Source organism: Megachile rotundata, chromosome 5 (assembly GCF_050947335.1).
Source record: "Megachile rotundata isolate GNS110a chromosome 5, iyMegRotu1, whole genome shotgun sequence".
In the NCBI taxonomy this organism is placed as follows: Eukaryota; Metazoa; Arthropoda; class Insecta; order Hymenoptera; family Megachilidae; genus Megachile; species Megachile rotundata.
The window spans coordinates 7,944,069-7,955,115 of NC_134987.1; the positions used below are offsets into that span (position 1 = coordinate 7,944,069).

Consider the following 11,047-nt stretch of genomic DNA (forward strand, 5'->3'; position numbering starts at 1 on the left):
ATTCTGATGAATCGGTGATATGCGAACCATGATAAATGTTCGCCAAATTAAACATATATATTGCACATAAGATACAGAATCAAAGGAATGCAGCAACCGAAAGCACATCATTTTTGCGAGGAATTTTTTTCCATCTTTCCGAGTCTACCAAACGGTTTAAATTTACGAACCGCGAAAAATTTTATTTCCGAAAAAGTTGCCCCTTGCCCACATGTTGAAATTGTTCACCTGTTCATCAAATACCGGTATTAGTAATAAAATTTTACGGATGTTAAACACTCGGGAAGTGGTAAAAAATAAACTGCAAAATTCATGATACAAGGTTCCGTTCGTCTACGTAACAAACACGTCCAGGTACTTAATATTATTTCCGGAGGTGTGACCTCTTTTACACGTCAAACAGATCTTTGGATGGAAAAAAATGTTCTTCGTGACCGTTGCTGAAAATTGCTGGCCAGCAGTGTGAAAGTCGTCCCTCGTGATGAAGCGGAAAGCTCTCGGCCGAGCGTTGAAAGCACACGAGGTGGCATGTCGTGTTTCACAGTCTCCCTCGTCGATTCGTCGATCCCTTTCGTACAAAGGGCAACCGGAAGTCCGGGTATCCGCTCACGGAATTACGCTACCTCCGACGAATAAATTCGCGCCAACGCTTCTCTTTTAGACACTTTATTCTCTCTTTTTCAACTCGGATTGCAAATTTTTAATCAGCTTTTATTAAATAAATAGTATGATACGATACGTGATATGTGATATATTAACAATATGGTTATATGTTACGTCATGACATATTATATCATATGTTATATCATGTATTATATCATATGTTATATGTTATAATATTATGTGTAACAATGTATTATAATATGACTGCATATGATATGACATAATATCATAGGATGATCATCACATGTGTGACAATGTATTATAATATGACTGCATATGATATGACATAATACCATAGGATGATCATCACATGTGTGACAATGTATTATAATATGACTATATATGGTATGACATAATAACATAGGATGATCATCACATGTGTGACAATGTATTATAATATTACTGCATATGATATGACATAATACCATAGGATGATCATCACATGTGTGACAATGTATTATAATATGATTATATATGGTATGACATAATAACATAGAGTGATCATCGCATATTATAATATGACTGTATATAACATAATAACATAGAGTGATGTGACGTAATACAGGTATGATATAATATGATAAAGCATGATACAAATAGATATACAATTCAATATGTGACGTAATGTGATAGAATCTGATTACAATTATAGTGTCCCTGCAACAACATAGTTGCTTAATGAATAAGTAGACACTTAATGAATAAGTGTCTACAAAATTATCAAAGATCTGAAACGTATTCATACTTAATAAGCATATCTCAAGATGATTTTAAATACCATAGAGATGAAGTGAAAAAAACATAGAACCCGATGTAAATCACTTTAAAAGAGATAACGAACAATATTTCCATACATTCTGTAACATTTTTTTTTTTGTTCAAAAATGAAAACTCACAGCAGGAAATCGAATCGAATCCTTTATCAGTTTCGATGGTACACCGTAGCCGAGCTAAAGTGACTTTCGGCCGGTGGCTCTCGATGCGAGCCCGAAAGCACTAAAATTTAATATTCCTCGCGTTCCGAGTATCCCCAGATGATAGCGATAACGCATCTAATGCCAACTCTGCCGAATCAGCTATTGAAATTTCAGTTATCACGATATCGCGCGACGATCAGTCCGTGATTATTATCGCTCTAGTTTTATTAGTAATTAAACCGTGCGAAATTGCGTTGGCACAATTTATCTATACGGTTGTCGCGCGGAACACCTAATTGCATGCATTTGACTAAAACTGAAGCAAATTGTGCATCGCTTTAACGCATATCTCTCGGAATAATTTCGAACACTTCGAGATTCGTTTAACTCTGAAAAAATACATGCTACTAGGGTAAGTTTTGGTTCAGGAGGTAAGTTTAGGTTAGGATTAAGTTCGATTAAGTTAGACTATGTTAACTTCTAGGTTAGATTATCTTATAGTTGGATAGAAATCTGTCAGGTTATCTTAGTTTAGGTTATGTCAGAATTACCTCATAATTAGGTAAAACCAGATTAGGTTAGTTTAGCCTTTATTAGGTTAGACTAGGTTACACATAGTAAAGGCTATGTTAAATTAGATTTGCTCAGATTCTGTTACATACTAGCTTAAAATATATTTAAAGTATAAATGATTTAACCCGATTTAAATAATCAAATCACGCCAGAAATTCCCAACTGATTATCAAAAATATTTCGATGTAATCAATACTTATCAATTAATTTTTAAAAAAGTACCGTGAACGTTTACATCGCAAGTATCGCGTTACCTGCCTGAAATATAATATTTAACGATTTTCATTTTCAATCAAGGAGTAATTACTCGACAGACGTTTTCAAGACAATCGAGCGTGAGGCGTTTACGATAATGCACAATGTAATTCTCATTGCATCGTTTGTGAACCATTCACCGAGCATCCGTGGTACGTGCTCGAACAGGAGATGGTATTATTGCCTCCCGCAGGACCTTCCCGGAAATGGGTCAGGAACGCCTGGCTGCTTGTGCTCAAACGCGATAACAGCCACTTAAGCATTGTTCCCTAGCTCGATCGAACATACCTTTCGAATCGTTCTGACAATCTGCACGGTGACATCGATCTTATATCTGACAACTTCTACTTACGCTCTTTATATCTGATCGACGTCAAACATTTATTTTATTTTCGTCTCAATTGCACTTAACCATTCACTCCCTCCTATATAGTCTACTAATTTTACTAATAATAAATTTTAATAACAATAAGAAATGATGCCGCCATTTTCGACACAAATTTAGTATGTACACATACCATTTAAATTTTATAGACTTCCATTTTTTGAAGTATAATTAGTGTAGGTATTTTTAATATGCAGAGGACAAAATTGTATTAATAATTCTTTCAGCTCTCACAAATCCCAAAAAGATAGAACTACCCTCGGTTCTCCGCGGTCGATGCGAATTCGGATAAGGAGGATGTTGCTTGGAAACGAGACCCGTATTCGGACCAAGATTTTTCTGATTTTGGAACGTGATTCGAGTGAAAAAATATCAACGCTTCTGAGCACGTTCTTGTATTACTTCGGGAGAAAAAATTGAAACATTGTTCCCCCATAAACCCAAGATTTGATACAATCTTCGGAGGAATCACGAAATTCAAGTCCTTATGAAGACTTGCTCTGACAATATTGAAGTTATAAAATTGCATCAAATCAAGTCCCATATTTCGTAGCAAAACTTAAAAAAATTTTTACTCTAACATCTTCCAAAGCAAAATTTGAACAATGCAATCTCTTATCATATGTTTAATGTTCACCCGAAATCATTAATATCAATATATCGTTCGAAACCATTAATATCGTATTTCATTGAAAGCCGCTAAGTTTAATGGACTTGTATTGACCGTTAAATTTACCATATTCTCCAATTCCCACATTCCCCAATTTCAACATTCTCCAATTCCTATATTTCCCAATTCCCACGTTCCCCAATTCCCACATTCCCCAATTCCCACATTCCCCAATTCCCACATTCCTCAATTCCCACATTCCCCAATTCCCACATTTCCCAATTCCCACATTTCCCAATTCCCACATTTCCCAATTCCCACATTCCCCAATTCCTATATTTCCCAATTCCCACGTTCCCCAATTCCCACATTCCCCAATTCCTATATTTTCCAATTCCTACATTCCCCAATTCCCACATATCCCAAATCTCACATGTCCCAAATCCCACATATCCCAAATTCTACATGTCCCAAATCCCACATTTCCCAAATCCCACATGTCCCAAATCCCACATGTCCCAAATCCCACATGTCCCACATCCCACATATCCCAAATCCCACATATCCCAAATCCCACATATCCCAAATCCCACATATCCCAAATCTCACATATCCCAAATCCCACATATCCCAAATCCCACATATCCCAAATCCCACATATCCCAAATCCCACATATCCCAAATCCCACATATCCCAAATCCCACATATCTCAAATCCCACATGTCCCAAATCCCACATATCCCAAATCCCACATATCCCAAATCCCACATATCCCAAATCCCACATATCTCAAATCCCACATGTCCCAATTCCCACATTCCCCAAAATGTTTGATTAATATTTGTAGAAAAATTCTAGAATAAATTTCACTGACTTGGAGTGTAATCAATATATTGTTTCCGTAATATGTGCCCTTTATCCGAAATACGTTCGACAATTTTACGTGAGCTATGTAATTTTTCTAGATCCTTTAAAATTCCCATATCCTACCGAAGCATCCTTCGTCGAACGAAGTTATACCGGAAGAGACGCATTGCTATGCATTGTTTGAATTCGATCTACGTTCCTTTGTACCGGCTGCATCGGGATTTATTAAAATGCAGAAAGGAAAGGATTTCGGTGTAAGTACAACGGCGAGCCGAATGGATACGCGAACGCGTTCAAACGTGTTTCCTTCGGGCGCCCATCCGCCCCTTTTTCAAACATTGAACTCGCTCGAAGTTTTCCCGAAGTAAGTGCGCGCTGATGGGAATAAAAGTGGAAAACTCGTCTTCTTTCAAAAGCACGAGAGATTATATAAAGAAAGATGTCGATACTTTATTTTTCTAGCGATATTGCGAACCACCGGGGGCAACAAAGAAGGCGGGCTACCTCTGAACCGAGAATCCTCCGGGATCTTTCTATAGAAACAAAGCGACGATCGATCCTCGAGTCTCGTCGTGAGTTTGCCAATGTGTAACGGGACCAATAAGACGGCAGTTACTGTTGCTTCTGGCCACAGATTAAAACGATACCGCTCTGTTTCTCTGCTTTTCTATCGTTTGCCGCTCCAAACTATCCGCTAACACATGCTTGTAACCGAGCGTCCCTTTATAGCGCCCAACTTTAGTGACACTTGCCCACACCTTGTCGAACGATAAACTCGAGATATTGGAACGATTTTGATGGAAAATGACAACTTTCTAACGTTAATCGTCTACTAAAATTTTATTTGGCACGTTGACCAAAGGTGACGTTTGTGGTCAGATGTGCTACATACGGATTATTGACCCTTTAACCTGTTGGTCCTTTTTTTTAATAATTCAGAAATGGTACAAACCTAATTTTTGTGAAGGAAAAGGTTGTTCAGAACCATGTCAACAACAAGCCTTTAATGGAGGAACACTAGTTGTGAGACGCCCTATATAATTTTTGAGACAGCTACATTCACGGATAGCTGATCATGCAATGTTGAGACACATAAAGAAAATTCAACTATTAAGCACATTTGACGTTTAGTAATCTTTTATTCTGCGGACTGTAATTAAAATTGTACTTGAAATTCAGTACTACGACGGTGAACATATTAATACTGGAAATTTATTTTTGAAGGACACATGTTATTGAGGTGATATCAGGTTAAATCGGGACGTAATGATACGATCGTGTGACGCTAAGGAAAATTATCGAGTTAGATTCTGTCTCTCGATAATGAAGTGTCCTACTTTGTAATGCGATATAATCAGTACCACTCGAAAGGAACATTCTATAAACATGAGTTTTAAATATCTTAAATTCAAGTACCCAAAATGGTAGATAACGAGTTGGAGATTGGGGAATATCGGGCTTGGAAATTCAAGAGTTTGGAATTTAAAAATTTAGAGATTTGGGAATTTTGAAGTCAGTGTATTTGTAAGCTTCTATGTATCTGTAAATCAGTAAATTTATAAATCTGCAAAAATTCTAAATGTGTACATCTGCGATCTGTAACTCTGACCCTGTGAACATATAAATTTCTAAATTTGTAAATTTAGAAATTCCAAAACTTTGACTATATTCTAAAATCTGACAAGTTATAATAAAATGCAGCACTCATGCGTGGCAATAAGCGGTAGCAGCCTGGCGCCGAAACTCGGCCATAAATTTTCGCTTCAAACGGCTGAGAATCGTGTTACATGATTTACGTGACAAACCTTGCTCGGAGGTAACAATTTTTCTGCGTGTACGGTGATACGTATATTTAATCACGTATGGTTGTTACAGTGGTAATTGAAACAATCCCGCTTCCGTTATAGCGTATCCTGTCGTTGGTGGAAGAGGGTTCATTAGCAGAGGACGTATCCACGAATCGATCATGCTCGCTGGGATTCGATTGCGTCGCCTTTGTGCGCGTGGAAACGAAAGCGCGTCCGCGCCACACCGTGCATTCTCGTTCGACCAACGACGGCACCGTGAAATTTGCATTTTGGATTTCAAGAGCGACGATGCAACCAGTCTGCGGGATAGATAATAAGATAAACCAGCGAATAGTTTGCTGATGCATCGCCATTCGAACTGGACCCAATGCTTTCAGCGATCATTTCAACGAAATTCGTACGCGCTCTTTTATTGGCGCGCGCGTTGATTGATTTTTCGAATTTGCCGCGTGCACACACACCGGAAGAGCCACGCGTCCTGCCCGCCGGCAATAAATCTTAATGCAGCATTTGTCGGTATATCGATGAAAAAAAATGGTCATTCGATTCTCTTCGGTGAAAACCTTTTTATCTTGTCGTTTTTTAGGTATTGCAGTTTTGGCGGGAAATTTAAACGGTGCGAAGGGAGACTGATGTTGAAATATTAAATAAATTATTTTTTTGTCTAATTTGTTTGACCGTTATTTTGTAACCTTATATTATGAATTTAGTTTGAGTAAATAATAAGGTGAATATTTTAGACATGATATGTATTACTACAGCAACAACAAGGAGTTAATTTTGTAATGTTTGGAGGATGTTACACGCGGCAGCACAATTTTAGTTATACGAAACCCTGTTCATTTCGCTTAATTGTTTGTCTAAATTTATGACGCACCGTAGGTGAGAGTGTTAACAATGTAGAGCAACAAATGGAGTGGTAAAATTGAAATACGGATTAAGGACGTTTTTAATAATAATTATAATGAGCTGTACTGTAGAGCAACTGCAGTTGCTTAATTATTAATCGCCCATTTACCACGCCACACGTGGAAAGTAACTCTTAACATACGAATGGCCGAATAAATAATTTTTGTGTGAAAAATATATGAACCTAGTCGTTATCCGTTAAGTGCACTTCCTTGTTCTCTTCTTTCTTATCTACATATAAACTCCGAGTATCCTTTCTACCTAACCATGAAAACTGAAAAGATATACGGATAATTTATAACCGTGTAAATTTTCTTGCCGTAAGAACAGTTTAAATTATGAGGCAGAAGAAAAATAATACACCGGCATCCCGTTTACGAAAATGTTTCTCTTGCAGATCTTCATCGTCGAATCACACGATAACGCGATTACACGCGTGTACATAATAAATAAGAAGAAAAGTTCGCAAAGAAACGAAAGCCAAATTGCAGCCGAAAGAATGAGAGGAAAAGGAAGGAACCGAAAGGAGAACACGGGAAGAGAAATGGGTAGTCGATGTTTATTTCATATAACACTCGTACGTGGTCAGACTAGAGCATTACGTGTCACCCCAACTTTTACCTCGGCCCCGAAAAATTGGACGTTTTGCATAAAAAGCACCGCCGGCATTTCCAGCTGAATATTAGCGAGCTGAATTCTTCACGATATACGTGCAAGAAATCCTGACGGATGGAAGGGCGATGCTGGCAATTCGAATACTAAATCATAGCACGTAAGAGGGTGCAAGAAATGGGAACAGTCTTTGCAAGAAACGTGACCTTCAAAATTTCGATATTCAAAGGGATTAGGTGCATTCGAGGATGAATCACTGACCTTGGTTAGGTCGAATTGACTCTCTATGACTTGAAATCATAAATTTAGTTATTTTTATGTTGTGAAGTTGTTGTTGTTATTGTTATTGTTGTGGGCGTCGACTGCTTCGGTCATTGGCCCGTGTTATGAAGTCCTGGATTTTTAAAATTGCTTTCTGTATCTTTATATCGCGAAATCTTAAATTTTCTAAATTCCTGAAGCTCCTTTTCCAAACACCCGAATCCCCAAATTGCTAAATTCCAAATTTCTAAATATTCAACCCTCAAATTCCCAAACACCCAAATCCCCAAATTGCTAAATTCCAAATCTCTAAGTATTCAACCCTCAAATTCCCAAACACCCAAATCCCCAAATTGCTAAATTCCAAATCTCAAAATATTCAGTCCTCACATTCCCAAACACCCAAATTCTCAAATTGATAATTCCAAATCTCAAAATATTCAACCCTCAAATTCCCAAACACCCAAATTCCCAAATTGCTAAATTCCAAATCTCTAAATATTCAGCTCTCACATTCCCAAACACCCAAATCCCCAAATTGCTAAATTCCAAATCTCAAAATATTCAACCCTCAAATTCCCAAACACCCAAATCCCCAAATTGCTAAATTCCAAAACTCCAAATATTCAACCCTCAAATTCCCAAACACCCAAATCCCCAAATTGCTAAATTCCAAATCTCCAAATATTCAACCCTCCAAATCCCCAAACACTCAAATCCCCAAATAGCTAAATTCCAAATCTCCAAATATTCAACCCTCCAAATCCCCAAACACTCAAATACCCAAATAGCTAAATTCAAAATCTCCAAATAATCTTGAAATCTCCAAATAATCTTGAAATCTCCAAAAAATTTCTAATCACCTTACTTCGCAGAAGTCGACTAAAAGATACCCTTCTTTCCACAATAAAAAAACATGAATATGATTCTATCATTTTTCGGGAGCAATAGAATTTCCAGAGTTTATGTATCTAACCCTCCTGACATTTCAATATTCCAAAGAAGCCTCCATGTGTCGCTGTTTACAAGATTCAGTCGTCGAAAACAAGCTTCATATAAAATTCCATACAACTCTCACTCGTCCATCTCCGCGAACATCGAATACAAAATCCGAATACATAAAACACGAAATCTTTCTAATCAAATCCGAAATATTTCTGCGATCTTCGAAAAGGTGCTTCGATCCGTTGCTCTGATCAACTCGAACATTTCAGAGTTTGCATTAACGGCGACGAAAAAGGGAAAAACCTCGATGGAAGCTGTTTGCTTCGCGTTCCATTAATTTCAATCCAACTACGATGAAAATCGATCAGTCGTGGCCGCTGGTGAACAGTTTACCTTCGATCGTTCTGTGTCACGGTTTGTCAAGGACAGCCGTGAAAAAGATTCGTGGCGTTGAATAAACTTGTTTTGATTAGATTAAGCTGAATAAACATGTACGTTATCTTAAATCATATTGTATTTACTGAAATTCACTTTTGTTTTTCCGTGGGTCATATTTTGTAAGGTAACAAATAAAAATTACCAAATTTTATGATACTATTCGAAAAATATAATGTTGTGTTAGTTCAATGTTTTTGAATATAAAATTCCTAAGAATTTATATGTTAAAAACACAGTTTAAAAGTTCGAAAACTTTGAAGACACCATGTACAAAAAATTATAATGGTCTAAAGTTCTACAATTCCAAAGACTTCATATATGAAAGACATAGATTTTCAAAGTATTACAGTAACATCTTAACACCTAACGTCCTAACGTCCTAACGCCCTAGCACCCTAACGTCCTAACGCCCTACAGTTCTAACAACCTAACATCCTACCATCATAACACTCAACCCCTAACGTCCTAACTCCCTAACGTCCTACCATCATAACACCCAACCCCTAATGTCCTAACTCCCTAACGACCTAACTCCCTAACGTCCTAACTCCCTAACGTCCTAACTCCCTAACGACCTAACTCCCTAATGTCCTAACTTCCTAACGGCCTAACTCCCTAACGTCGTAACTCCCTAACGGCCTAACTCCCTAACGTCCTAACTCCCTAACGTCCTAATACCCTAACAATCTAACACCCTAACACCCTAACATCCCAAAATTCCAAAATCCTAAGATCCTAAAACCTCAAAAAGTCCTAAAATTCTGAAATACTAAAACTTGAAATCCCCAACTTCCTAAAATTCCAAAACTCCAAAAACGACAACCCTAAAAAAGTTCTCGAATTCTAAATTCCTAAAGTTCCATATCAGACCACAAATTCCTTAAGTCCATACAATTTTTGTAACCATTTACCCAGCGTCCTAATGCGGTCCCGCGCATAAAACGGTGATGAAACTCGAAGACTTTTCATAAGTTATCGTATTACAAGAAAGGTGGCGATCCAAGGAAGATTTACGTCAATCCGGCACGATGGCAAGGGGACAAGTAATCAAATTTTACCGTAAGATGATGGCAAACACGTCGTGTATTTGTCGAACACTTGACAGAACCTCTCGGGTTCGGTGGTTTTCCGCGGTTGTACGGCCGTGATACGCGAACTGCAAAACCGTTCCTGATTGCGCGGTAAAAAGTGAGTGACAGTAATCGTGGCGCGGCTACGTGAGCCGAGTTTTTCGCTCTTGTTCCCTGTGAAAACATTCCGTGTACTTTCAGCGAACGAACAATTCAATTCGACCGAAAGTGACGCGATAATCGTTCTGTTTCCCGTTAGGCGGACTCGCTAATGGAAAACGAGAGAACCGAATTGCTTAGCTGTCACCTGTCGATCGACATATTTGATTAATAATCCTTCTAACCTTTGGACAATCACAATTTCAATTTACGACGTGTTTTATGCATTTTGCGTTTTTTGATTTTATGAAACTTTTATGTAGAGGTTCATGAATAGGTAGGATGTGGAATTGATGATTGCAGCTGGTTGAAGCTGGGACGAATGACCTTCAACTCTAAGATAATATCTACATATGTAACTTAACGCATTGTTGACCGAGCACGTATGTTTTATGCAGATGTCGTTAATCGATCATGAATGGACTCATGTTTGCACTTAAATCATTTATTGCGATTTTTTAACATCTTGCACTATGATTTATTTGCCAGGTGCGTCAGTCAAAGCTAACTCACAGCTACTGTATTAAAAGAGACAAAAAATTGAAATGTTATGTCACACTCAAAATAATGCAAG

General features: G+C 37.8%; 1 long non-coding RNA gene across 1 annotated transcript; it reads left to right on the top strand.

Annotated features, from left to right (window-relative positions):
- Positions 1–2,979: 2,979 nt before the first annotated feature.
- LOC143264489 (uncharacterized) lies at positions 2,980–6,747 on the top strand. The gene is made up of 2 exons (XR_013038235.1): positions 2,980–6,087; positions 6,179–6,747. It is a non-coding gene; the product is annotated as an uncharacterized LOC143264489 (long non-coding RNA).
- Positions 6,748–11,047: the final 4,300 nt, after the last annotated feature.